The sequence below is a fragment of the Mixophyes fleayi genome, unplaced genomic scaffold (assembly GCF_038048845.1).
Source record: "Mixophyes fleayi isolate aMixFle1 unplaced genomic scaffold, aMixFle1.hap1 Scaffold_73, whole genome shotgun sequence".
In the NCBI taxonomy this organism is placed as follows: domain Eukaryota; kingdom Metazoa; phylum Chordata; class Amphibia; order Anura; family Limnodynastidae; genus Mixophyes; species Mixophyes fleayi.
In genome coordinates, this window is record NW_027448443.1 from 69,735 (window position 1) to 94,815 (window position 25,081).

Consider the following 25,081-nt stretch of genomic DNA (forward strand, 5'->3'; position numbering starts at 1 on the left):
ACAAGGAGAGGGGGTGATTTATGGACAAGGAGGGGGTGATTTATGGACAAGGAGAGGGGGTGATTTATGGACAAGGAGAGGGGGTGATTTATGGACAAGGAGAGGGGGTGATTTATGGACAAGGAGAGGGGGTGATTTATGGACAAGGAGGGGGGGTGATTTATGGACAAGGAGAGGGGGTGATTTATGGACAAGGAGAGGGGGTGATTTATGGACAAGGAGAGGGGGTGATTTATGGACAAGGAGAGGGGGTGATTTATGGACAAGGAGAGGGGGTGATTTATGGACAAGGAGAGGGGGTGATTTATGGACAAGGAGAGGGGGTGATTTATGGACAAGGAGAGGATGTGATTATACAAATAGAGGGGGTTGCAGAGTGACAACCCAGGAAGGGAAACCAACGCTGATGAGAAGGGGATTGAAGATGCTAAGTAGGTGGGGAATGAGGAGTGAGAGGGAAGATAGAGGATTAAGATGAAGAAGAGGATTGAGGAGTGGGATGTTGGGGATATAAATGGAGAACAGAGAAGTACGATGTGCTCAGACCTAGATTGTCTATTTATTGTGGACCCTCTCTCCATGCCCCAGGGAAGTAGCATTTCTAAAAGTGGGCATTATGGGAAAAATGACAAAATTATGGCCACTCATTCTGTTAGCTCTCCTAAAGAGGACATACACTTACTTTATATGGAAACGTATAATGTACAAAATGTAATATGCCGCCATGCTAGCTCTGTTGCCTTGCAACAAATCAGGCCTGCTAGTGCTTAGCTGGACTAGGCTGTTAGGGATAACCAATATATACTTACATATAGTAAGATTATTTTGTTAATTATTTGTGGAGTGATTGTGAGGTATTTAATGTGTGCTTGAGTTTGGGGAGAAGGAGTGCTATTTATTAAATGTGAATATGAATTATAAAATGTTGGCAATGGTTTTGAAAAATAGGTTTATTTATTACATGTAAATGCTATTCATTTTCACCAGGCTGTTTGGTGGAGAGGGAAATAAGTTTATTAAATGTGTACGCTATTAATTTAATGTCGGGGCTGCTTGGGGAAAATAGTTCTATTATTAAAAGTGAATAGTATTAATTTAATTTAATTCCAAATTTGGGGCTGGTTGCAGGGAGGGAGGCCTAATTATTAAAGGTTGTGCTACTGATTTATTAACCGGACTCTTTGGGTTTTTGTTTCAAAATAGGCCCCGACATTCCAGAATCTACACAAGCAGCAACTGAGCTTAAGACACCAGCAGCCACAGGTGGTGAAAGTGACAACAGCAGGTAGGAGAGAGCAGGGCCATCTTCCAACTGTTCTCAATATGGTGGGACTGTCCAGAATTTGGGTGACTGTCTCACTTAGTTAGGATTTGGTCTGACTACAAGGACAGTTGGGAGGTATGTCCTACTTCACACTGTTATTCTTGTGAAGGCAGAGTTGTGTGCATCTAACAGTAGTGCACATAGCATTGCCTGTTTATTTGTTTAAAATGAATATCATATTCGACAATATGGGGCCCCCCTGTCTTAAGTGCCCCGGGCCCCCCAGAACCTTAATCCAGCTCTGCCCAGCAGCCATCTCCCTTTGCCTCTATCTTATTGCATATTTTGTCCTAATGTGCTTTTATATTTACATGTCACCATGTTTCCATTGGCTAGTACCTTAAAGTCAGATGTCTGTCAAGCAAACTGACCAGTGACAGAATTGCTTTGTGAGGTTTACATCTTTATGACATCAAATGCTTCACATGAAAAATGCAGTTCATTGTCAAAAATCAGCTATATTAGGAGAGTGAGAATTGTGTTTTAGCATCAATTACACACTAAATATGCTGTCATTGTGTATGTTTAATGGATGTCTTTCAGTTTTAAAGATAGACAGACGGATAGATAGATAGAAAGATAGAAAGATAGATAGATAGAAAGATAGATAGATAGATAGATAGATAGACAGACAGACTGATTTCAACTGGAAGCAGTGCTTACATATTGCTTAATTTTTGGTGGTTATTAAATAGTATGGGTAGGCAAGAAAAGTGCATATATCTTTTATTAGCATAAACTTACCCAAATGCGCTCTTGCATATTTAAGGCATTCAAAGTAATAATATTTCACAGCATTAATACAGTTATGTACTAGACTGGACAATGGTAAGCAGAGCCAGTACTTATATCAACAATGGCCTTATCTGTGTGAAGTTTGTATGTTCTCCCTGTGTTTGCGTGGGTTTCCTCCGGGTGCTGTGGTTTCCTCCCACACTCCAAAAAACATACTGTTAGGTTAATTGGCTGCTATCAAAATTGACCCTAGTCTCTCCCTCTCTGTCTGTGTGTGAGTGTGTGTCTATATTAGGGAATTTAGACTGTAAGCTCCAATAGGGTAGGGACTGATGTGAATGGGTTCTCTGTACAGCGCTGCGCTATTAGTGACACTATATAAATAAATGATAATGAGGATGATGATGATATGTGTTTACTATGCCTATACACATAGCCAGCTTTCACACTTGATTGGCAGATTAATGCATCATTATTGCTAAGTTTGATAACAGTTGTCTAATACAGTGACACTGGTAGAGAAAACCACTATAGACATTCACATAAGCAGCTCTCATCATCATCATTTATGGCATAAGACTTCTTTAATTATACTAAGTTTTTGAGCAGGTCTGCATTATACTTAATTATATAAGGGAGATGTACTTTTAGTAAAAAGTAGCTCTCCAATTTCAAAAGTACATCAACGTAGTATTAATACTTAGATTTAAAGATTTTCTGGGATAAATGAAATACATTCCCAGCAGCCATCTCCCTTTGCCTCTATCTTATTGCATATTTTGTCCTAATGTGCTTTCATATTTACATGTCACCATGTTTCCATTGGCTAGTACCTTAAAGTCAGATGTCTGTCAAGCAAACTGACCAGTGACAGAATTGCTTTGTGAGGTTTACATCTTTATGACATCAAATGCTTCACATGAAAAATGCAGTTCATTGTCAAAAATCAGCTATATTAGGAGAGTGAGAATTGTGTTTTAGCATCAATTACACACTAAATATGCTGTCATTGTGTATGTTTAATGGATGTCTTTCAGTTTTAAAGATAGACAGACGGATAGATAGATAGAAAGATAGATAGATAGAAAGATAGATAGATAGATAGATAGACAGACAGACAGACAGACTGATTTCAACTGGAAGCAGTGCTTACATATTGCTTAATTTTTGGTGGTTATTAAATAGTATGGGTAGGCAAGAAAAGTGCATATATCTTTTATTAGCATAAACTTACCCAAATGCGCTCTTGCATATTTAAGGCATTCAAAGTAATAATATTTCACAGCATTAATACAGTTATGTACTAGACTGGACAATGGTAAGCAGAGCCAGTACTTATATCAACAATGGCCTTATCTGTGTGAAGTTTGTATGTTCTCCCTGTGTTTGCGTGGGTTTCCTCCGGGTGCTGTGGTTTCCTCCCACACTCCAAAAAACATACTGTTAGGTTAATTGGCTGCTATCAAAATTGACCCTAGTCTCTCCCTCTCTGTCTGTGTGTGAGTGTGTGTCTATATTAGGGAATTTAGACTGTAAGCTCCAATAGGGTAGGGACTGATGTGAATGGGTTCTCTGTACAGCGCTGCGCTATTAGTGACACTATATAAATAAATGATAATGAGGATGATGATGATATGTGTTTACTATGCCTATACACATAGCCAGCTTTCACACTTGATTGGCAGATTAATGCATCATTATTGCGAAGTTTGATAACAGTTGTCTAATACAGTGACACTGGTAGAGAAAACCACTATAGACATTCACATAAGCAGCTCTCATCATCATCATTTATGGCATAAGACTTCTTTAATTATACTAAGTTTTTGAGCAGGTCTGCATTATACTTAATTATATAAGGGAGATGTACTTTTAGTAAAAAGTAGCTCTCCAATTTCAAAAGTACATCAACGTAGTATTAATACTTAGATTTAAAGATTTTCTGGGATAAATGAAATACATTCCCAGCAGCCATCTCCCTTTGCCTCTATCTTATTGCATATTTTGTCCTAATGTGCTTTCATATTTACATGTCACCATGTTTCCATTGGCTAGTACCTTAAAGTCAGATGTCTGTCAAGCAAACTGACCAGTGACAGAATTGCTTTGTGAGGTTTACATCTTTATGACATCAAATGCTTCACATGAAAAATGCAGTTCATTGTCAAAAATCAGCTATATTAGGAGAGTGAGAATTGTGTTTTAGCATCAATTACACACTAAATATGCTGTCATTGTGTATGTTTAATGGATGTCTTTCAGTTTTAAAGATAGACAGACGGATAGATAGATAGACAGACAGACAGACAGACAGACAGACAGACAGACAGACAGACAGACAGACAGACTGACTGATTTCAACTGGAAGCAGTGCTTACATATTGCTTAATTTTTGGTGGTTATTAAATAGTATGGGTAGGCAAGAAAAGTGCATATATCTTTTATTAGCATAAACTTACCCAAATGCGCTCTTGCATATTTAAGGCATTCAAAGTAATAATATTTCACAGCATTAATACAGTTATGTACTAGACTGGACAATGGTAAGCAGAGCCAGTACTTATATCAACAATGGCCTTATCTGTGTGAAGTTTGTATGTTCTCCCTGTGTTTGCGTGGGTTTCCTCCGGGTGCTGTGGTTTCCTCCCACACTCCAAAAAACATACTGTTAGGTTAATTGGCTGCTATCAAAATTGACCCTAGTCTCTCCCTCTCTGTCTGTGTGTGAGTGTGTGTCTATATTAGGGAATTTAGACTGTAAGCTCCAATAGGGTAGGGACTGATGTGAATGGGTTCTCTGTACAGCGCTGCGCTATTAGTGACACTATATAAATAAATGATAATGAGGATGATGATGATATGTGTTTACTATGCCTATACACATAGCCAGCTTTCACACTTGATTGGCAGATTAATGCATCATTATTGCTAAGTTTGATAACAGTTGTCTAATACAGTGACACTGGTAGAGAAAACCACTATAGACATTCACATAAGCAGCTCTCATCATCATCATTTATGGCATAAGACTTCTTTAATTATACTAAGTTTTTGAGCAGGTCTGCATTATACTTAATTATATAAGGGAGATGTACTTTTAGTAAAAAGTAGCTCTCCAATTTCAAAAGTACATCAACGTAGTATTAATACTTAGATTTAAAGATTTTCTGGGATAAATGAAATACATTCCCAGCAGCCATCTCCCTTTGCCTCTATCTTATTGCATATTTTGTCCTAATGTGCTTTCATATTTACATGTCACCATGTTTCCATTGGCTAGTACCTTAAAGTCAGATGTCTGTCAAGCAAACTGACCAGTGACAGAATTGCTTTGTGAGGTTTACATCTTTATGACATCAAATGCTTCACATGAAAAATGCAGTTCATTGTCAAAAATCAGCTATATTAGGAGAGTGAGAATTGTGTTTTAGCATCAATTACACACTAAATATGCTGTCATTGTGTATGTTTAATGGATGTCTTTCAGTTTTAAAGATAGACAGACGGATAGAAAGATAGAAAGATAGATAGATAGAAAGATAGATAGATAGATAGACAGACAGACAGACTGATTTCAACTGGAAGCAGTGCTTACATATTGCTTAATTTTTGGTGGTTATTAAATAGTATGGGTAGGCAAGAAAAGTGCATATATCTTTTATTAGCATAAACTTACCCAAATGCGCTCTTGCATATTTAAGGCATTCAAAGTAATAATATTTCACAGCATTAATACAGTTATGTACTAGACTGGACAATGGTAAGCAGAGCCAGTACTTATATCAACAATGGCCTTATCTGTGTGAAGTTTGTATGTTCTCCCTGTGTTTGCGTGGGTTTCCTCCGGGTGCTGTGGTTTCCTCCCACACTCCAAAAAACATACTGTTAGGTTAATTGGCTGCTATCAAAATTGACCCTAGTCTCTCCCTCTCTGTCTGTGTGTGAGTGTGTGTCTATATTAGGGAATTTAGACTGTAAGCTCCAATAGGGTAGGGACTGATGTGAATGGGTTCTCTGTACAGCGCTGCGCTATTAGTGACACTATATAAATAAATGATAATGAGGATGATGATGATATGTGTTTACTATGCCTATACACATAGCCAGCTTTCACACTTGATTGGCAGATTAATGCATCATTATTGCTAAGTTTGATAACAGTTGTCTAATACAGTGACACTGGTAGAGAAAACCACTATAGACATTCACATAAGCAGCTCTCATCATCATCATTTATGGCATAAGACTTCTTTAATTATACTAAGTTTTTGAGCAGGTCTGCATTATACTTAATTATATAAGGGAGATGTACTTTTAGTAAAAAGTAGCTCTCCAATTTCAAAAGTACATCAACGTAGTATTAATACTTAGATTTAAAGATTTTCTGGGATAAATGAAATACATTCCCAGCAGCCATCTCCCTTTGCCTCTATCTTATTGCATATTTTGTCCTAATGTGCTTTCATATTTACATGTCACCATGTTTCCATTGGCTAGTACCTTAAAGTCAGATGTCTGTCAAGCAAACTGACCAGTGACAGAATTGCTTTGTGAGGTTTACATCTTTATGACATCAAATGCTTCACATGAAAAATGCAGTTCATTGTCAAAAATCAGCTATATTAGGAGAGTGAGAATTGTGTTTTAGCATCAATTACACACTAAATATGCTGTCATTGTGTATGTTTAATGGATGTCTTTCAGTTTTAAAGATAGACAGACGGATAGAAAGATAGAAAGATAGATAGATAGAAAGATAGATAGATAGATAGATAGACAGACAGACAGACTGATTTCAACTGGAAGCAGTGCTTACATATTGCTTAATTTTTGGTGGTTATTAAATAGTATGGGTAGGCAAGAAAAGTGCATATATCTTTTATTAGCATAAACTTACCCAAATGCGCTCTTGCATATTTAAGGCATTCAAAGTAATAATATTTCACAGCATTAATACAGTTATGTACTAGACTGGACAATGGTAAGCAGAGCCAGTACTTATATCAACAATGGCCTTATCTGTGTGAAGTTTGTATGTTCTCCCTGTGTTTGCGTGGGTTTCCTCCGGGTGCTGTGGTTTCCTCCCACACTCCAAAAAACATACTGTTAGGTTAATTGGCTGCTATCAAAATTGACCCTAGTCTCTCCCTCTCTGTCTGTGTGTGAGTGTGTGTCTATATTAGGGAATTTAGACTGTAAGCTCCAATAGGGTAGGGACTGATGTGAATGGGTTCTCTGTACAGCGCTGCGCTATTAGTGACACTATATAAATAAATGATAATGAGGATGATGATGATATGTGTTTACTATGCCTATACACATAGCCAGCTTTCACACTTGATTGGCAGATTAATGCATCATTATTGCTAAGTTTGATAACAGTTGTCTAATACAGTGACACTGGTAGAGAAAACCACTATAGACATTCACATAAGCAGCTCTCATCATCATCATTTATGGCATAAGACTTCTTTAATTATACTAAGTTTTTGAGCAGGTCTGCATTATACTTAATTATATAAGGGAGATGTACTTTTAGTAAAAAGTAGCTCTCCAATTTCAAAAGTACATCAACGTAGTATTAATACTTAGATTTAAAGATTTTCTGGGATAAATGAAATACATTCCCAGCAGCCATCTCCCTTTGCCTCTATCTTATTGCATATTTTGTCCTAATGTGCTTTCATATTTACATGTCACCATGTTTCCATTGGCTAGTACCTTAAAGTCAGATGTCTGTCAAGCAAACTGACCAGTGACAGAATTGCTTTGTGAGGTTTACATCTTTATGACATCAAATGCTTCACATGAAAAATGCAGTTCATTGTCAAAAATCAGCTATATTAGGAGAGTGAGAATTGTGTTTTAGCATCAATTACACACTAAATATGCTGTCATTGTGTATGTTTAATGGATGTCTTTCAGTTTTAAAGATAGACAGACCGATAGATAGATAGATAGAAAGATAGAAAGATAGATAGATAGAAAGATAGATAGACAGACAGACAGACAGACTGATTTCAACTGGAAGCAGTGCTTACATATTGCTTAATTTTTGGTGGTTATTAAATAGTATGGGTAGGCAAGAAAAGTGCATATATCTTTTATTAGCATAAACTTACCCAAATGCGCTCTTGCATATTTAAGGCATTCAAAGTAATAATATTTCACAGCATTAATACAGTTATGTACTAGACTGGACAATGGTAAGCAGAGCCAGTACTTATATCAACAATGGCCTTATCTGTGTGAAGTTTGTATGTTCTCCCTGTGTTTGCGTGGGTTTCCTCCGGGTGCTGTGGTTTCCTCCCACACTCCAAAAAACATACTGTTAGGTTAATTGGCTGCTATCAAAATTGACCCTAGTCTCTCCCTCTCTGTCTGTGTGTGAGTGTGTGTCTATATTAGGGAATTTAGACTGTAAGCTCCAATAGGGTAGGGACTGATGTGAATGGGTTCTCTGTACAGCGCTGCGCTATTAGTGACACTATATAAATAAATGATAATGAGGATGATGATGATATGTGTTTACTATGCCTATACACATAGCCAGCTTTCACACTTGATTGGCAGATTAATGCATCATTATTGCTAAGTTTGATAACAGTTGTCTAATACAGTGACACTGGTAGAGAAAACCACTATAGACATTCACATAAGCAGCTCTCATCATCATCATTTATGGCATAAGACTTCTTTAATTATACTAAGTTTTTGAGCAGGTCTGCATTATACTTAATTATATAAGGGAGATGTACTTTTAGTAAAAAGTAGCTCTCCAATTTCAAAAGTACATCAACGTAGTATTAATACTTAGATTTAAAGATTTTCTGGGATAAATGAAATACATTCCCAGCAGCCATCTCCCTTTGCCTCTATCTTATTGCATATTTTGTCCTAATGTGCTTTCATATTTACATGTCACCATGTTTCCATTGGCTAGTACCTTAAAGTCAGATGTCTGTCAAGCAAACTGACCAGTGACAGAATTGCTTTGTGAGGTTTACATCTTTATGACATCAAATGCTTCACATGAAAAATGCAGTTCATTGTCAAAAATCAGCTATATTAGGAGAGTGAGAATTGTGTTTTAGCATCAATTACACACTAAATATGCTGTCATTGTGTATGTTTAATGGATGTCTTTCAGTTTTAAAGATAGACAGACGGATAGATAGATAGAAAGATAGATAGATAGATAGATAGATAGATAGATAGATAGACAGACAGACTGATTTCAACTGGAAGCAGTGCTTACATATTGCTTAATTTTTGGTGGTTATTAAATAGTATGGGTAGGCAAGAAAAGTGCATATATCTTTTATTAGCATAAACTTACCCAAATGCGCTCTTGCATATTTAAGGCATTCAAAGTAATAATATTTCACAGCATTAATACAGTTATGTACTAGACTGGACAATGGTAAGCAGAGCCAGTACTTATATCAACAATGGCCTTATCTGTGTGAAGTTTGTATGTTCTCCCTGTGTTTGCGTGGGTTTCCTCCCACACTCCAAAAAACATACTGTTAGGTTAATTGGCTGCTATCAAAATTGACCCTAGTCTCTCCCTCTCTGTCTGTGTGTGAGTGTGTGTCTATATTAGGGAATTTAGACTGTAAGCTCCAATAGGGTATGGACTGATGTGAATGGGTTCTCTGTACAGCGCTGCGCTATTAGTGACACTATATAAATAAATGATAATGAGGATGATGATGATATGTGTTTACTATGCCTATACACATAGCCAGCTTTCACACTTGATTGGCAGATTAATGCATCATTATTGCTAAGTTTGATAACAGTTGTCTAATACAGTGACACTGGTAGAGAAAACCACTATAGACATTCACATAAGCAGCTCTCATCATCATCATTTATGGCATAAGACTTCTTTAATTATACTAAGTTTTTGAGCAGGTGTGCATTATACTTAATTATATAAGGGAGATGTACTTTTAGTAAAAAGTAGCTCTCCAATTTCAAAAGTACATCAACGTAGTATTAATACTTAGATTTAAAGATTTTCTGGGATAAATGAAATACATTCCCAGCAGCCATCTCCCTTTGCCTCTATCTTATTGCATATTTTGTCCTAATGTGCTTTCATATTTACATGTCACCATGTTTCCATTGGCTAGTACCTTAAAGTCAGATGTCTGTCAAGCAAACTGACCAGTGACAGAATTGCTTTGTGAGGTTTACATCTTTATGACATCAAATGCTTCACATGAAAAATGCAGTTCATTGTCAAAAATCAGCTATATTAGGAGAGTGAGAATTGTGTTTTAGCATCAATTACACACTAAATATGCTGTCATTGTGTATGTTTAATGGATGTCTTTCAGTTTTAAAGATAGACAGACCGATAGATAGATAGATAGATAGATAGATAGATAGATAGATAGAAAGATAGATAGATAGAAAGATAGATAGATAGACAGACAGACAGACAGACTGATTTCAACTGGAAGCAGTGCTTACATATTGCTTAATTTTTGGTGGTTATTAAATAGTATGGGTAGGCAAGAAAAGTGCATATATCTTTTATTAGCATAAACTTACCCAAATGCGCTCTTGCATATTTAAGGCATTCAAAGTAATAATATTTCACAGCATTAATACAGTTATGTACTAGACTGGACAATGGTAAGCAGAGCCAGTACTTATATCAACAATGGCCTTATCTGTGTGAAGTTTGTATGTTCTCCCTGTGTTTGCGTGGGTTTCCTCCCACACTCCAAAAAACATACTGTTAGGTTAATTGGCTGCTATCAAAATTGACCCTAGTCTCTCCCTCTCTGTCTGTGTGTGAGTGTGTGTCTATATTAGGGAATTTAGACTGTAAGCTCCAATAGGGTAGGGACTGATGTGAATGGGTTCTCTGTACAGCGCTGCGCTATTAGTGACACTATATAAATAAATGATAATGAGGATGATGATGATATGTGTTTACTATGCCTATACACATAGCCAGCTTTCACACTTGATTGGCAGATTAATGCATCATTATTGCTAAGTTTGATAACAGTTGTCTAATACAGTGACACTGGTAGAGAAAACCACTATAGACATTCACATAAGCAGCTCTCATCATCATCATTTATGGCATAAGACTTCTTTAATTATACTAAGTTTTTGAGCAGGTCTGCATTATACTTAATTATATAAGGGAGATGTACTTTTAGTAAAAAGTAGCTCTCCAATTTCAAAAGTACATCAACGTAGTATTAATACTTAGATTTAAAGATTTTCTGGGATAAATGAAATACATTCCCAGCAGCCATCTCCCTTTGCCTCTATCTTATTGCATATTTTGTCCTAATGTGCTTTCATATTTACATGTCACCATGTTTCCATTGGCTAGTACCTTAAAGTCAGATGTCTGTCAAGCAAACTGACCAGTGACAGAAGTTTAAGTGAAGCCCTAAGCTGAGGGCAATTAAAATTTTGTGCTATATTTCATCAGCACTGCATTAGGAGTTAAACATTTGGTGTCAGCCAGCCTATCACTCCTGGGGGAGTGGTTTCACAGGAGGGCATAAATTACATGGGAGATGGGGGCTGGCTCTCTCTTGTCCTGGATGCCAGATAAGGAGACAGTGGCTGTGCAGTCAGGCTGAGTACCATATATTACTTGTTCTGTCATTTGTTTCATTGTTTTTCTCTCTTGCTCTTCTCCCTCTTTCCCTCACTTGGGCTTTATTCTCCCCTAACTAATTCTTCTTTCCTCCTCTGCCTCCTTTAGTTCTCCCCTTCCACAGCTCGTTCATCCAACTCTCCCCCCGCCCCCTCCCAACCCCATCTCGCTGCCCAGCTCTGTAGCACCCAGTCCCACAGTAGTATAGTCTAAATTTGGCCACCATGTCCCGTCCACGCCGTAGTGTAGGTACCCCAGCCCGCTTCCAAGAGAGCCCAGATAGTATTGCTGATGTGCGGGCGGTAGCCCCGCCCCCCGGAGCCGCCGCGGCGGCCATTTTAAAATTTCAACAAGTGCCTGCGAGCGGTGGAGGGGAGCCTCTCACCGCCGCAGGTGCTGGGCTTATGTCGGCGCCTGAGCTTGCTAGGAGCTCAGGTAGCCAGGGGGACAAGAGGGCAGAAGCCTCTGAAGTGGCAGCGCCTGTCGGCGGTGGCGGGGAGCCGCTCACCGCTGCAGGCTCTGTAGGGATGATGTCACCAGAGCTCATTAGGAGCTCCGGTCAGCTTGACATTTGCACAGTGGGTTTAGAAGTGCCTGTCAGCGGTGGAGGGGAGCCTCTCACCGCTGCAGGCTCAGGGGGGAGTTTTAACCCTGTCAGTAAGGGCAATGTGGAGCCTGTGAGTGGTGGAGGGGACCCTCACACCACAGCAGGCTTACTGGATGGGGTTTCACCAAGGGGCATTAGGAGCCCTGTTAGCCAAGAGCCTTTGGTTATGGCAGAAAGAATGGTGGGTGAGCCTGTCAGCGGGGGAGGGGAGCCTCTCGCCGCCGCAGACACTCTGAGTGCACAGGCTCGAGAGGCCACTGGTGCCTCCATTCGCCGAAAGGGCAATAAAAAGGGTAATGTCAGAAGGTCACGTGCGCCAGAGCGGGCTGTGAGCCCTCCCAATGCTGGTGCACGTAAACAGGTAAGGGGAGCGAAGAGAGGTAGGGGAGGCAGGATGTTATCCCCGTCAATCAATCGCTCACGGGAAAGTAATGTGACCCCACATACAAGGAACACTGCTAGCGAAATCGGGGTGGGGGTTGTTAGCGAGCAAATGGAGGTTTCAGCACACAATTTTAGTTATGTTCCGGTCCACGGTTCCAATTATTTCCCACATACACCCCCTTCATTTGAACCGCAGAATGTCATACCCAACACAGTTATGCCGCCCCCTACTCCCGGAAGTCTAGGGAGTAATAACATAGGGAGAGGGAGGGCTCAAACAGGGTTCCCACACGCAAGTTTGCCCACATTAATGCCAGAAGGGTGGTCAAGGCATAGCGGCCGCACATTATCATCGGGAGGCCCTTCAGCGTCGTTGGGCGCCCCAAGTATAATTGGATCACAGTTCCCTATGTTCGAGCAAGAAGTTACTGGTCCATCTTGGTTTCCTTCGGGGGTGGGCAATATTTTGCCTTATCGAGGACGGGCCGTAACGCAGCCGGGGAACCCCCCCTTTAACGCCGATAATAACCAGTCCCAATACGGGCAGCCCTTTCACGTCCATAACATTCAGGCAAGTAATAACGCAGCCTGGTCCCTCCCTTACCCTCCCCCTCAGACACAAGGGGAACATAGTATGGCCAGACTATGGATTGCTCCATATCCGCCGCAGGAGAGAAGCCTGCCGCAGATCGGAGCACACTTTTCGTGGAGGCAGGATACTTCCCCTCCGGTAGGTCACATTCATAGCCCCGCTCCCTATCCGGTTAGCAGGCCTTTGGATCATCCACAAACCCAGGGTTTTGGTAGTGGTGCTACTAGGGATAATAGGGCATTAATGTCGCTCAGCAGTGTGGGGCATGGGTGTGCAGTAATGGATGTTTTGCCGGCTGCTAACGTTTCTTCTCGCCCAGTAACACAGGCACAGCCAGATAATGGAATCGTCGCGGTTGGAGGAGGAGCTTCAATACAACAAGCTGGTATGCCGGCCAGTGGACCCGAGACGACAGGAATCATCACAGCGGCCGCTGGGTCTCAAGCCATCGCCCCACAGCCGGGACAAGGGATTCCGGTTACCATTGCTGGTGAGAACCCTTCTTTATTGACACTACACCCATTGACACATAGCGCTCCAATGTCATCTACTGATGACGATTCGTCAGATGATGAGCAAGGACCGCGCAAGCTGCTGCGATTATTAAAGGAACATTTGGTTCAACCAGTGAAAGCGGCTCCCGCAGTAGCCTTGCCTCGCGCAGCGTTAGGGGGCCCCATGGTGTTGTGTGACAATACGGCGCTACTGACAGGTGTGAGACCATGTGTGAGGGACAGGATCAACAAAGGATTCCTGGTGGATATGTTTACCTTAACGAAACAATCCAAAAAGCAGTTGACAGCTGCGTGTAGTAGAGGGGGAATAGGTGAGGAAGCTTACCGGTCATTCCATAACTGGTTGTCAGGCTTCTGCGTATTCGCGGCCTGTTACTTGGAAACCAGACCCGAGGCGCTGGTAGACATATGGCGCTACCTGCACCTCATAACGGAGATGGTAGTCAATGATGGGCCTACAATATGGCGTAGGTATGACGAGAGTTTCAGGGAAAAAGCCAACGGGATGAAGCGTATTCCCTTTGAGTGCAAGGATGTTGAAACGTGGTCGAAACTAATGCGACCTCAGAGTGAGGAGCAACGTCCAAGTGTCAGGTTTCCAGGAGGAGGGGGGCGTGGAGCCCCCCGCCGTAAGCAGAACAGATGTTTTGCGTTCAATAATTCCACCTGCAACAGGGGGGACAACTGCAGGTATAGGCACGCCTGTGCGATCTGTAGAGGCCCGCACCCAGTGCGGGAATGCACCAGGAATGCTCCAGGTGCAGGAAGGGGACGGGGCATGTCAGGACCCACTGGGCAAGGCCCCATCGCCCATTAAGTTAGATGTGTTGGTCAGATGGCTTGGTTTCTTTCCTGATGCCGCACAAGCCAAGTTTCTGAAAGAAGGTTTCACTGTAGGTTTTAGGCTTCCCATATCCGGGCCGGTACGGTCCGGGGATGGCCGGAATTTGAAGTCGGCGTCTGTCTTGCCAGAAGTAGTACTCGAAAAGGTCAATAAAGAAGTGGCCTTAGGAAGGATGCAGGGTCCTTTTCCGTCTCCTCCGTTGACGAACTTAATCTTATCCCCTATAGGAGTAGTGCCTAAGAAAGCTGAGGGTAAATACCGGTTAATTCAGCACCTGTCCCACCCCATCGGTTCGTCGGTAAACGACGCCATAGATGCTCACCATAGCTCGGTAATTTACCAGTCTTTCGAGGAAGCTTTGGCCCTAGTGAGATCTTATGGGAAAGGCGCACTTCTAGCTAAGCTGGACATCGAGTCTGCTTTTAGACTTCTCCCGCTTCACCCAGAATCTTTTAGATTCATGGGCTTCAAATTCCAAGACGGCTTTTATATTGATCGCTGTCTTCCTATGGGCTGTTCGGTGTCATGTTCGTTTTTTGAGTGCTTCAGCTCCTTCCTGCATTGGTGTATACAAGCAGGAACGGGCCACGTGGGGGTAGCACACTATTTAGACGATTTTTTGTTTGTAGGCCCAGGTTCATCCCTTGTTTGCTCTGAAATTTTGTTTGCAGCAAAAGCTCTTTTTGTTGTTATGGGAGTTCCTATTGCCCATGACAAAACAGAGGGTCCCGCCACCTGCTTATCATTTCTGGGAATAGAGATAGACACCATGGTAGGATGTTGTCGCTTACCCAGGGATAAGATTGAGAAACTGCAAACAATCATATCGGAGGTTCTGAGTGCAGATGCTAGCTCTCTGCGGCGCATCCAGTCACTTCTGGGTACATTGAATTTTGCTTGTAGGGTAATCCCTATGGGCAGGATATTTAGCAGGAAGTTACAATTGGCCACAGCTGGCTTGACAAGGCCTCATGCACGGATTCGCCTAGCATCCGATATTAGGGCAGATCTTAAGATCTGGGCAACTTTCTTGCAAGATTTTATTGGCGTGCGGATTTGGCCTGAATGTCCAGTATCTAGTAGGGAATTAGAACTGCACACGGATGCTTCCGGAGCCCACGGCTTCGGAACCTTTTTTCAAGGGGAATGGTGTGCGGCTACTTGGCCGACGGAATGGCATATAAATGGCCTAGTTAAGAACATGTTGGTGCTAGAGCTGTTTCCCATAGTACTGTCCCTAGAGCTATGGGCGAAGAGTTTGTCTGGCCGGAACGTAGTGTTCTGGTGTGACAATCTCGGGGTAGTTCAAGCTATTAATCGTCAGACCGCTTCCTCTCTGCCAGCAGTTAACTTATTACGCAGACTGGTGTTACGTTCGTTAGAGTTCGACATTTCATTTCGGGCCAAACATGTTCCCGGCATAGAGAATCACATAGCTGACTCTCTATCTCACTGCCAATGGCGGCGTTTCCGGTTTTTAGCACCCCAAGCTAGACTAACTGGTATTCCCTGTCCCCTTTCCGCTTGGCAGATGGTCGAGCCGGTATAATGGGTCTGGCGGAATTGTCGTTGGCTGCTTCCACAAGAAAATCGTATAGAACTGCCTGGCACCAATGGCAATTGTTCCTGAGTTCGTATCCGGGCTGTCACCCTTCAACTCAAAAGGTTCCCATGTTAGATTTCATGTGGAGTAGGTACCTCCAAGGAGCATCAAAATCCAATATGGCCTCTACCCTGTCAGGGATTTCCTTTATGGCTCGTCTGCATAGTGTGGCGGACCCCACTAAGGGCTTCATGATCTCCAAAGCATTGAGAGGTTGGGCAAAGGAACGGCCGGTAGAGGTGGACGCAAGACGTCCCATTTCCGTAGCTATTTTGAGGTTATTGGTTAGTGCGCTCACAGTGGTCACAACGAATCAGTATGAATCGCTCCTTTTCAGCACAGCATTTTGCATGGCCTTCCATGGGGCTTTTAGAATAAGTGAACTGGTTGCGCGATCTAATGCAGATATTGGTAATGCGCTATTGGCGAAGTATACATATATTACTGATTCACACGTGGGTTGTAAATTAGCCAGCTCAAAGACTGACCAACTTAGTAAAGGGCATTGGTTTAACATAGCAGCACAGGAAGATACGGGTATATGCCCGGTGGCTTGGTGCTCAAAATTTTCAATAGTTCGCCCAAAAGAAGGGAAGATGTGGCTGATACATGCAGATGGTTCACCCCTTTCCAAATTCCAATTTAATGCAGTATTTAAACGTGCGTTGGGGCATGTGGGTTTAGACCCATCGCTCTATGGTACCCATTCATTTAGAATCGGGGCGGCTACTGCCGCAGCAGAAAGAGGCGAGTCGCCCTCGGTTATACAGGCAATAGGCCGCTGGAAGTCAGGAGCTTATAAGTCATATATACGCCCACAACCCTAGCATAAGGTAAATACTGCCCCACCATGGCGATAACCTTGGGCTCTGCTGCTTGTCGCTTTTAGCGAGGGCGTGAGGGGATTTTTTCCCTGTTTTCACTGGATCAAGGTCTGATTGGCTATGGGCCTCCAGGGTTTGCAGGTTTTTTGTCCTTCACCTTGGTTATTGCTGCCTACCCCTTCCCATCATGGTTCACTGTACTACTACAGGTATTCATATATTATGTCGGCTTGTACGGCTGATTGTAGTCAGGGAAGTAGGCACAATAATATTTTAAGCTGGTGGCAATGCGTAAAGTGTGCGCTTAGGCGTTTACACTTGGTAAGTTTTGAACAGCATGCAAGTTGGTCAGTCTTTGGTGAAGCGGCTATTGTGATGGGATCGCGCTGGCGGATGTATTCTTAACATACAGGGATCGGTAAGGTAAAGCGGATCCACAGCCATGGGAACTGCTTGGTCAACATTATCCTGCATGTTATAGTTTTTAGCTGTCGTATGTCACTTCAGGGGAGAAAGCGGTCCCACAGTTTATTGGACCTGCTTGGATAAACACCCCGATAGTTTGTACTTTAGATATAAAAGGTATGACATACGTCAGTGGACGGAGGCTAAAGCGGTCTGGCAGTAACATGTAGACCTGTGTTTTTAAATAAACCTTTTATACTCATATTTATGTGCTGCAGCTTTGGAGGATAAAGCAGTCTTATGGTGCACATTGACCTGCTTGGTAGTTGACCTTCAATATTTAGTATGCATACACTGCAGTTTATGGAGTTTTAAGCCGTGTCATAGTTCATTTAGACCGGCTTGGTATACGAATTTATGTTAAAGCGGTTCGTTAGTTGCACCGGAACCCGCTTGGTTGTTTCTCCATTTTTTAATATGTTATAAGGTTAAAGTGGTCTCTTTAAATTTACATCCAGACCTGCTTGGTTTTAAGATACCTCCGGTTTTCTCTGTTATGAGAAAAAGTTTGTTAATTAGTTGCTCATGGACCAATGGGTGTTAAGCTTCAGGATAGCTTGTCATGACCTTCTGTGGAGTGCAGAGGTTGATTCACACCAGCAGATATATATGTTTGGTTCGAATGAGCAAATTAATTTTATGGCCCTAACCAATTATATTTTTTGGTCTTAGGTCTGCAGAAGATTAACGTATGGGTCATAGGCCACTCATATGTATATTGGGCCGAGAAACATCATATGGCCTACGACTGGTCCCTATTTACCAACCCTATAACATTCAGATGGGTTGGAAGGAGGGGATTGTTATGGCATGCTATCATGCCACTTTTGGACAACGAAATCAATCAATTTGGCCCCCCTGACATTCTATTGGTTCATGCAGGCGGTAATGATCTAGGCCATGTCAAATCCTTGGATTTAATTATAGGTATAAGAGAGGATTTGAGAGCGTTACATGCTAGATGGCCTGGGATTAGGATAGGTTGGTCCCACATTATCCCCCGCCTTGCTTGGAGAATGCCCATCGCCCCTCCCGTTATGAAGACCATAATTCGGAAGGTCAATAAGGCCGCAAGTAAAGTGGTCGAAGCTTTAGGTGGGTTTGCTATTGCTCACCCATGGATTACGGTGAGGCACACTCATTTTTTCCGTACAGACGGGGTGCACCTCACAGATGAGGGCATGGAGTGGTTCATTATTCATCTTTATAGGTTTTTAGGTCCCTTAGTTCTTTCTCTGTGTGGCGGGCCAGGTTCCCGTTAAAGGGTCCTGGCTGTGGGTAGGAGAGCAATGCAGTCAGCGGCTGATCGAAGGTGCAACCGTTTAATTGGCTGCACGTCACTGCCCCTTTTGCAGTAACCTGACTCTTGGCCTCTGGGGCGGAGGATATACGGTCGTATATGACAATGTGAGTCCAGAAGGGGGCAGTCACGATGACGCCAAGTTTAGTACCGACCAATCGTAAAGACTTGGGATCCGTAAAGTCTTGGGACAGCGGTATTGCTTCACCTTACGCTGGATTGGTTTAAAGTTTAGTCGTTAGCTGACTGCTTCGCTCTCGTCGCCATTCAGAGTTTTAAAATAAAATTCTTCCACAAAAATAAATACGCCCCTTTTTTGCCAAACTTATATCTTGTGTCCGTGTCGTTATTTTAGATAAGAGGTATTAAGTGTTTAATCATTAAGGTATAAGTGCAAAGATAAAAGGTATTAGCACTGAACATTTTAGTTTAAGTGAAGCCCTAAGCTGAGGGCAATTAAAATTTTGTGCTATATTTCATCAGCACTGCATTAGGAGTTAAACATTTGGTGTCAGCCAGCCTATCACTCCTGGGGGAGTGGTTTCACAGGAGGGCATAAATTACATGGGAGATGGGGGCTGGCTCTCTCTTGTCCTGGATGCCAGATACCTCCCTCCCGCCCGGCATAAGCTGGTTATACTAAATTCAGGCCTTGTCTTAGGTCAAGGCGCTGCGGGTAGGAGAGCAATGCAGTCAGCGGCTGATCGAAGGTGCTACCGTTTAATTGGCCGCACGTCACTGCCCCTTTTGCAGTAACCTGACTCTTGGCCTCTGGGGCGGAGGATATACGGTCGTATATGACAATGTGAGTCCAGAAGGGGGCAGTCACGATGACGCCAAGTTTAGTACCGACCAATCGTAAAGACTTGGGATCCGTAAAGTCTTGGGACAGCGGTATTGCTTCACCTTACGCTGGATTGGTTTAAAGTTTAGTCGTTAGCTGACTGCTTCGCTCTCGTCGCCATTCAGAGTTTTAAAATAAAATTCTTCCACAAAAATAAATACGCCCCTTTTTTGCCAAACTTATATCTTGTGTCCGTGTCGTTATTTTAGATAAGAGGTATTAAGTGTTTAATCATTAAGGTATAAGTGCAAAGATAAAAGGTATTAGCACTGAACATTTTATTGCATATTTTGTCCTAATGTGCTTTCATATTTACATGTCACCATGTTTCCATTGGCTAGTACCTTAAAGTCAGATGTCTGTCAAGCAAACTGACCAGTGACAGAATTGCTTTGTGAGGTTTACATCTTTATGACATCAAATGCTTCACATGAAAAATGCAGTTCATTGTCAAAAATCAGCTATATTAGGAGAGTGAGAATTGTGTTTTAGCATCAATTACACACTAAATATGCTGTCATTGTGTATGTTTAATGGATGTCTTTCAGTTTTAAAGATAGACAGACGGATAGATAGATAGAAAGATAGAAAGATAGATAGATAGAAAGATAGATAGACAGACAGACAGACAGACTGATTTCAACTGGAAGCAGTGCTTACATATTGCTTAATTTTTGGTGGTTATTAAATAGTATGGGTAGGCAAGAAAAGTGCATATATCTTTTATTAGCATAAACTTACCCAAATGCGCTCTTGCATATTTAAGGCATTCAAAGTAATAATATTTCACAGCATTAATACAGTTATGTACTAGACTGGACAATGGTAAGCAGAGCCAGTACTTATATCAACAATGGCCTTATCTGTGTGAAGTTTGTATGTTCTCCCTGTGTTTGCGTGGGTTTCCTCCCACACTCCAAAAAACATACTGTTAGGTTAATTGGCTGCTATCAAAATTGACCCTAGTCTCTCCCTCTCTGTCTGTGTGTGAGTGTGTGTCTATATTAGGGAATTTAGACTGTAAGCTCCAATAGGGTAGGGACTGATGTGAATGGGTTCTCTGTACAGCGCTGCGCTATTAGTGACACTATATAAATAAATGATAATGAGGATGATGATGATATGTGTTTACTATGCCTATACACATAGCCAGCTTTCACACTTGATTGGCAGATTAATGCATCATTATTGCTAAGTTTGATAACAGTTGTCTAATACAATGACACTGGTAGAGAAAACCACTATAGACATTCACATAAGCAGCTCTCATCATCATCATTTATGGCATAAGACTTCTTTAATTATACTAAGTTTTTGAGCAGGTCTGCATTATACTTAATTATATAAGGGAGATGTACTTTTAGTAAAAAGTAGCTCTCCAATTTCAAAAGTACATCAACGTAGTATTAATACTTAGATTTAAAGATTTTCTGGGATAAATGAAATACATTCCCAGCAGCCATCTCCCTTTGCCTCTATCTTATTGCATATTTTGTCCTAATGTGCTTTCATATTTACATGTCACCATGTTTCCATTGGCTAGTACCTTAAAGTCAGATGTCTGTCAAGCAAACTGACCAGTGACAGAATTGCTTTGTGAGGTTTACATCTTTATGACATCAAATGCTTCACATGAAAAATGCAGTTCATTGTCAAAAATCAGCTATATTAGGAGAGTGAGAATTGTGTTTTAGCATCAATTACACACTAAATATGCTGTCATTGTGTATGTTTAATGGATGTCTTTCAGTTTTAAAGATAGACAGACGGATAGATAGATAGAAAGATAGATAGATAGAAAGATAGATAGATAGATAGACAGACAGACAGACAGACAGACTGATTTCAACTGGAAGCAGTGCTTACATATTGCTTAATTTTTGGTGGTTATTAAATAGTATGGGTAGGCAAGAAAAGTGCATATATCTTTTATTAGCATAAACTTACCCAAATGCGCTCTTGCATATTTAAGGCATTCAAAGTAATAATATTTCACAGCATTAATACAGTTATGTACTAGACTGGACAATGGTAAGCAGAGCCAGTACTTATATCAACAATGGCCTTATCTGTGTGAAGTTTGTATGTTCTCCCTGTGTTTGCGTGGGTTTCCTCCGGGTGCTGTGGTTTCCTCCCACACTCCAAAAAACATACTGTTAGGTTAATTGGCTGCTATCAAAATTGACCCTAGTCTCTCCCTCTCTGTCTGTGTGTGAGTGTGTGTCTATATTAGGGAATTTAGACTGTAAGCTCCAATAGGGTAGGGACTGATGTGAATGGGTTCTCTGTACAGCGCTGCGCTATTAGTGACACTATATAAATAAATGATAATGAGGATGATGATGATATGTGTTTACTATGCCTATACACATAGCCAGCTTTCACACTTGATTGGCAGATTAATGCATCATTATTGCGAAGTTTGATAACAGTTGTCTAATACAGTGACACTGGTAGAGAAAACCACTATAGACATTCACATAAGCAGCTCTCATCATCATCATTTATGGCATAAGACTTCTTTAATTATACTAAGTTTTTGAGCAGGTCTGCATTATACTTAATTATATAAGGGAGATGTACTTTTAGTAAAAAGTAGCTCTCCAATTTCAAAAGTACATCAACGTAGTATTAATACTTAGATTTAAAGATTTTCTGGGATAAATGAAATACATTCCCAGCAGCCATCTCCCTTTGCCTCTATCTTATTGCATATTTTGTCCTAATGTGCTTTCATATTTACATGTCACCATGTTTCCATTGGCTAGTACCTTAAAGTCAGATGTCTGTCAAGCAAACTGACCAGTGACAGAATTGCTTTGTGAGGTTTACATCTTTATGACATCAAATGCTTCACATGAAAAATGCAGTTCATTGTCAAAAATCAGCTATATTAGGAGAGTGAGAATTGTGTTTTAGCATCAATTACACACTAAATATGCTGTCATTGTGTATGTTTAATGGATGTCTTTCAGTTTTAAAGATAGACAGACAGATAGATAGATAGATAGAAAGATAGAAAGATAGAAAGATAGATAGATAGATAGATAGATAGACAGACAGACAGACAGACTGATTTCAACTGGAAGCAGTGCTTACATATTGCTTAATTTTTGGTGGTTATTAAATAGTATGGGTAGGCAAGAAAAGTGCATATATCTTTTATTAGCATAAACTTACCCAAATGCGCTCTTGCATATTTAAGGCATTCAAAGTAATAATATTTCACAGCATTAATACAGTTATGTACTAGACTGGACAATGGTAAGCAGAGCCAGTACTTATATCAACAATGGCCTTATCTGTGTGAAGTTTGTATGTTCTCCCTGTGTTTGCGTGGGTTTCCTCCCACACTCCAAAAAACATACTGTTAGGTTAATTGGCTGCTATCAAAATTGACCCTAGTCTCTCCCTCTCTGTCTGTGTGTGAGTGTGTGTCTATATTAGGGAATTTAGACTGTAAGCTCCAATAGGGTAGGGACTGATGTGAATGGGTTCTCTGTACAGCGCTGCGCTATTAGTGACACTATATAAATAAATGATAATGAGGATGATGATGATATGTGTTTACTATGCCTATACACATAGCCAGCTTTCACACTTGATTGGCAGATTAATGCATCATTATTGCTAAGTTTGATAACAGTTGTCTAATACAGTGACACTGCTAGAGAAAACCACTATAGACATTCACATAAGCAGCTCTCATCATCATCATTTATGGCATAAGACTTCTTTAATTATACTAAGTTTTTGAGCAGGTCTGCATTATACTTAATTATATAAGGGAGATGTACTTTTAGTAAAAAGTAGCTCTCCAATTTCAAAAGTACATCAACGTAGTATTAATACTTAGATTTAAAGATTTTCTGGGATAAATGAAATACATTCCCAGCAGCCATCTCCCTTTGCCTCTATCTTATTGCATATTTTGTCCTAATGTGCTTTCATATTTACATGTCACCATGTTTCCATTGGCTAGTACCTTAAAGTCAGATGTCTGTCAAGCAAACTGACCAGTGACAGAATTGCTTTGTGAGGTTTACATCTTTATGACATCAAATGCTTCACATGAAAAATGCAGTTCATTGTCAAAAATCAGCTATATTAGGAGAGTGAGAATTGTGTTTTAGCATCAATTACACACTAAATATGCTGTCATTGTGTATGTTTAATGGATGTCTTTCAGTTTTAAAGATAGACAGACCGATAGATAGATAGATAGAAAGATAGAAAGATAGATAGATAGAAAGATAGATAGACAGACAGACAGACAGACTGATTTCAACTGGAAGCAGTGCTTACATATTGCTTAATTTTTGGTGGTTATTAAATAGTATGGGTAGGCAAGAAAAGTGCATATATCTTTTATTAGCATAAACTTACCCAAATGCGCTCTTGCATATTTAAGGCATTCAAAGTAATAATATTTCACAGCATTAATACAGTTATGTACTAGACTGGACAATGGTAAGCAGAGCCAGTACTTATATCAACAATGGCCTTATCTGTGTGAAGTTTGTATGTTCTCCCTGTGTTTGCGTGGGTTTCCTCCCACACTCCAAAAAACATACTGTTAGGTTAATTGGCTGCTATCAAAATTGACCCTAGTCTCTCCCTCTCTGTCTGTGTGTGAGTGTGTGTCTATATTAGGGAATTTAGACTGTAAGCTCCAATAGGGTAGGGACTGATGTGAATGGGTTCTCTGTACAGCGCTGCGCTATTAGTGACACTATATAAATAAATGATAATGAGGATGATGATGATATGTGTTTACTATGCCTATACACATAGCCAGCTTTCACACTTGATTGGCAGATTAATGCATCATTATTGCTAAGTTTGATAACAGTTGTCTAATACAGTGACACTGGTAGAGAAAACCACTATAGACATTCACATAAGCAGCTCTCATCATCATCATTTATGGCATAAGACTTCTTTAATTATACTAAGTTTTTGAGCAGGTGTGCATTATACTTAATTATATAAGGGAGATGTACTTTTAGTAAAAAGTAGCTCTCCAATTTCAAAAGTACATCAACGTAGTATTAATACTTAGATTTAAAGATTTTCTGGGATAAATGAAATACATTCCCAGCAGCCATCTCCCTTTGCCTCTATCTTATTGCATATTTTGTCCTAATGTGCTTTCATATTTACATGTCACCATGTTTCCATTGGCTAGTACCTTAAAGTCAGATGTCTGTCAAGCAAACTGACCAGTGACAGAATTGCTTTGTGAGGTTTACATCTTTATGACATCAAATGCTTCACATGAAAAATGCAGTTCATTGTCAAAAATCAGCTATATTAGGAGAGTGAGAATTGTGTTTTAGCATCAATTACACACTAAATATGCTGTCATTGTGTATGTTTAATGGATGTCTTTCAGTTTTAAAGA

General features: G+C 40.6%; 1 long non-coding RNA gene across 1 annotated transcript; it reads left to right on the plus strand.

Annotated features, from left to right (window-relative positions):
* Positions 1-1,048: 1,048 nt before the first annotated feature.
* Positions 1,049-18,880, plus strand: LOC142135423 (uncharacterized). The gene is made up of 3 exons (XR_012687252.1): positions 1,049-1,285; positions 13,602-13,772; positions 18,206-18,880. It is a non-coding gene; the product is annotated as an uncharacterized LOC142135423 (long non-coding RNA).
* Positions 18,881-25,081: the final 6,201 nt, after the last annotated feature.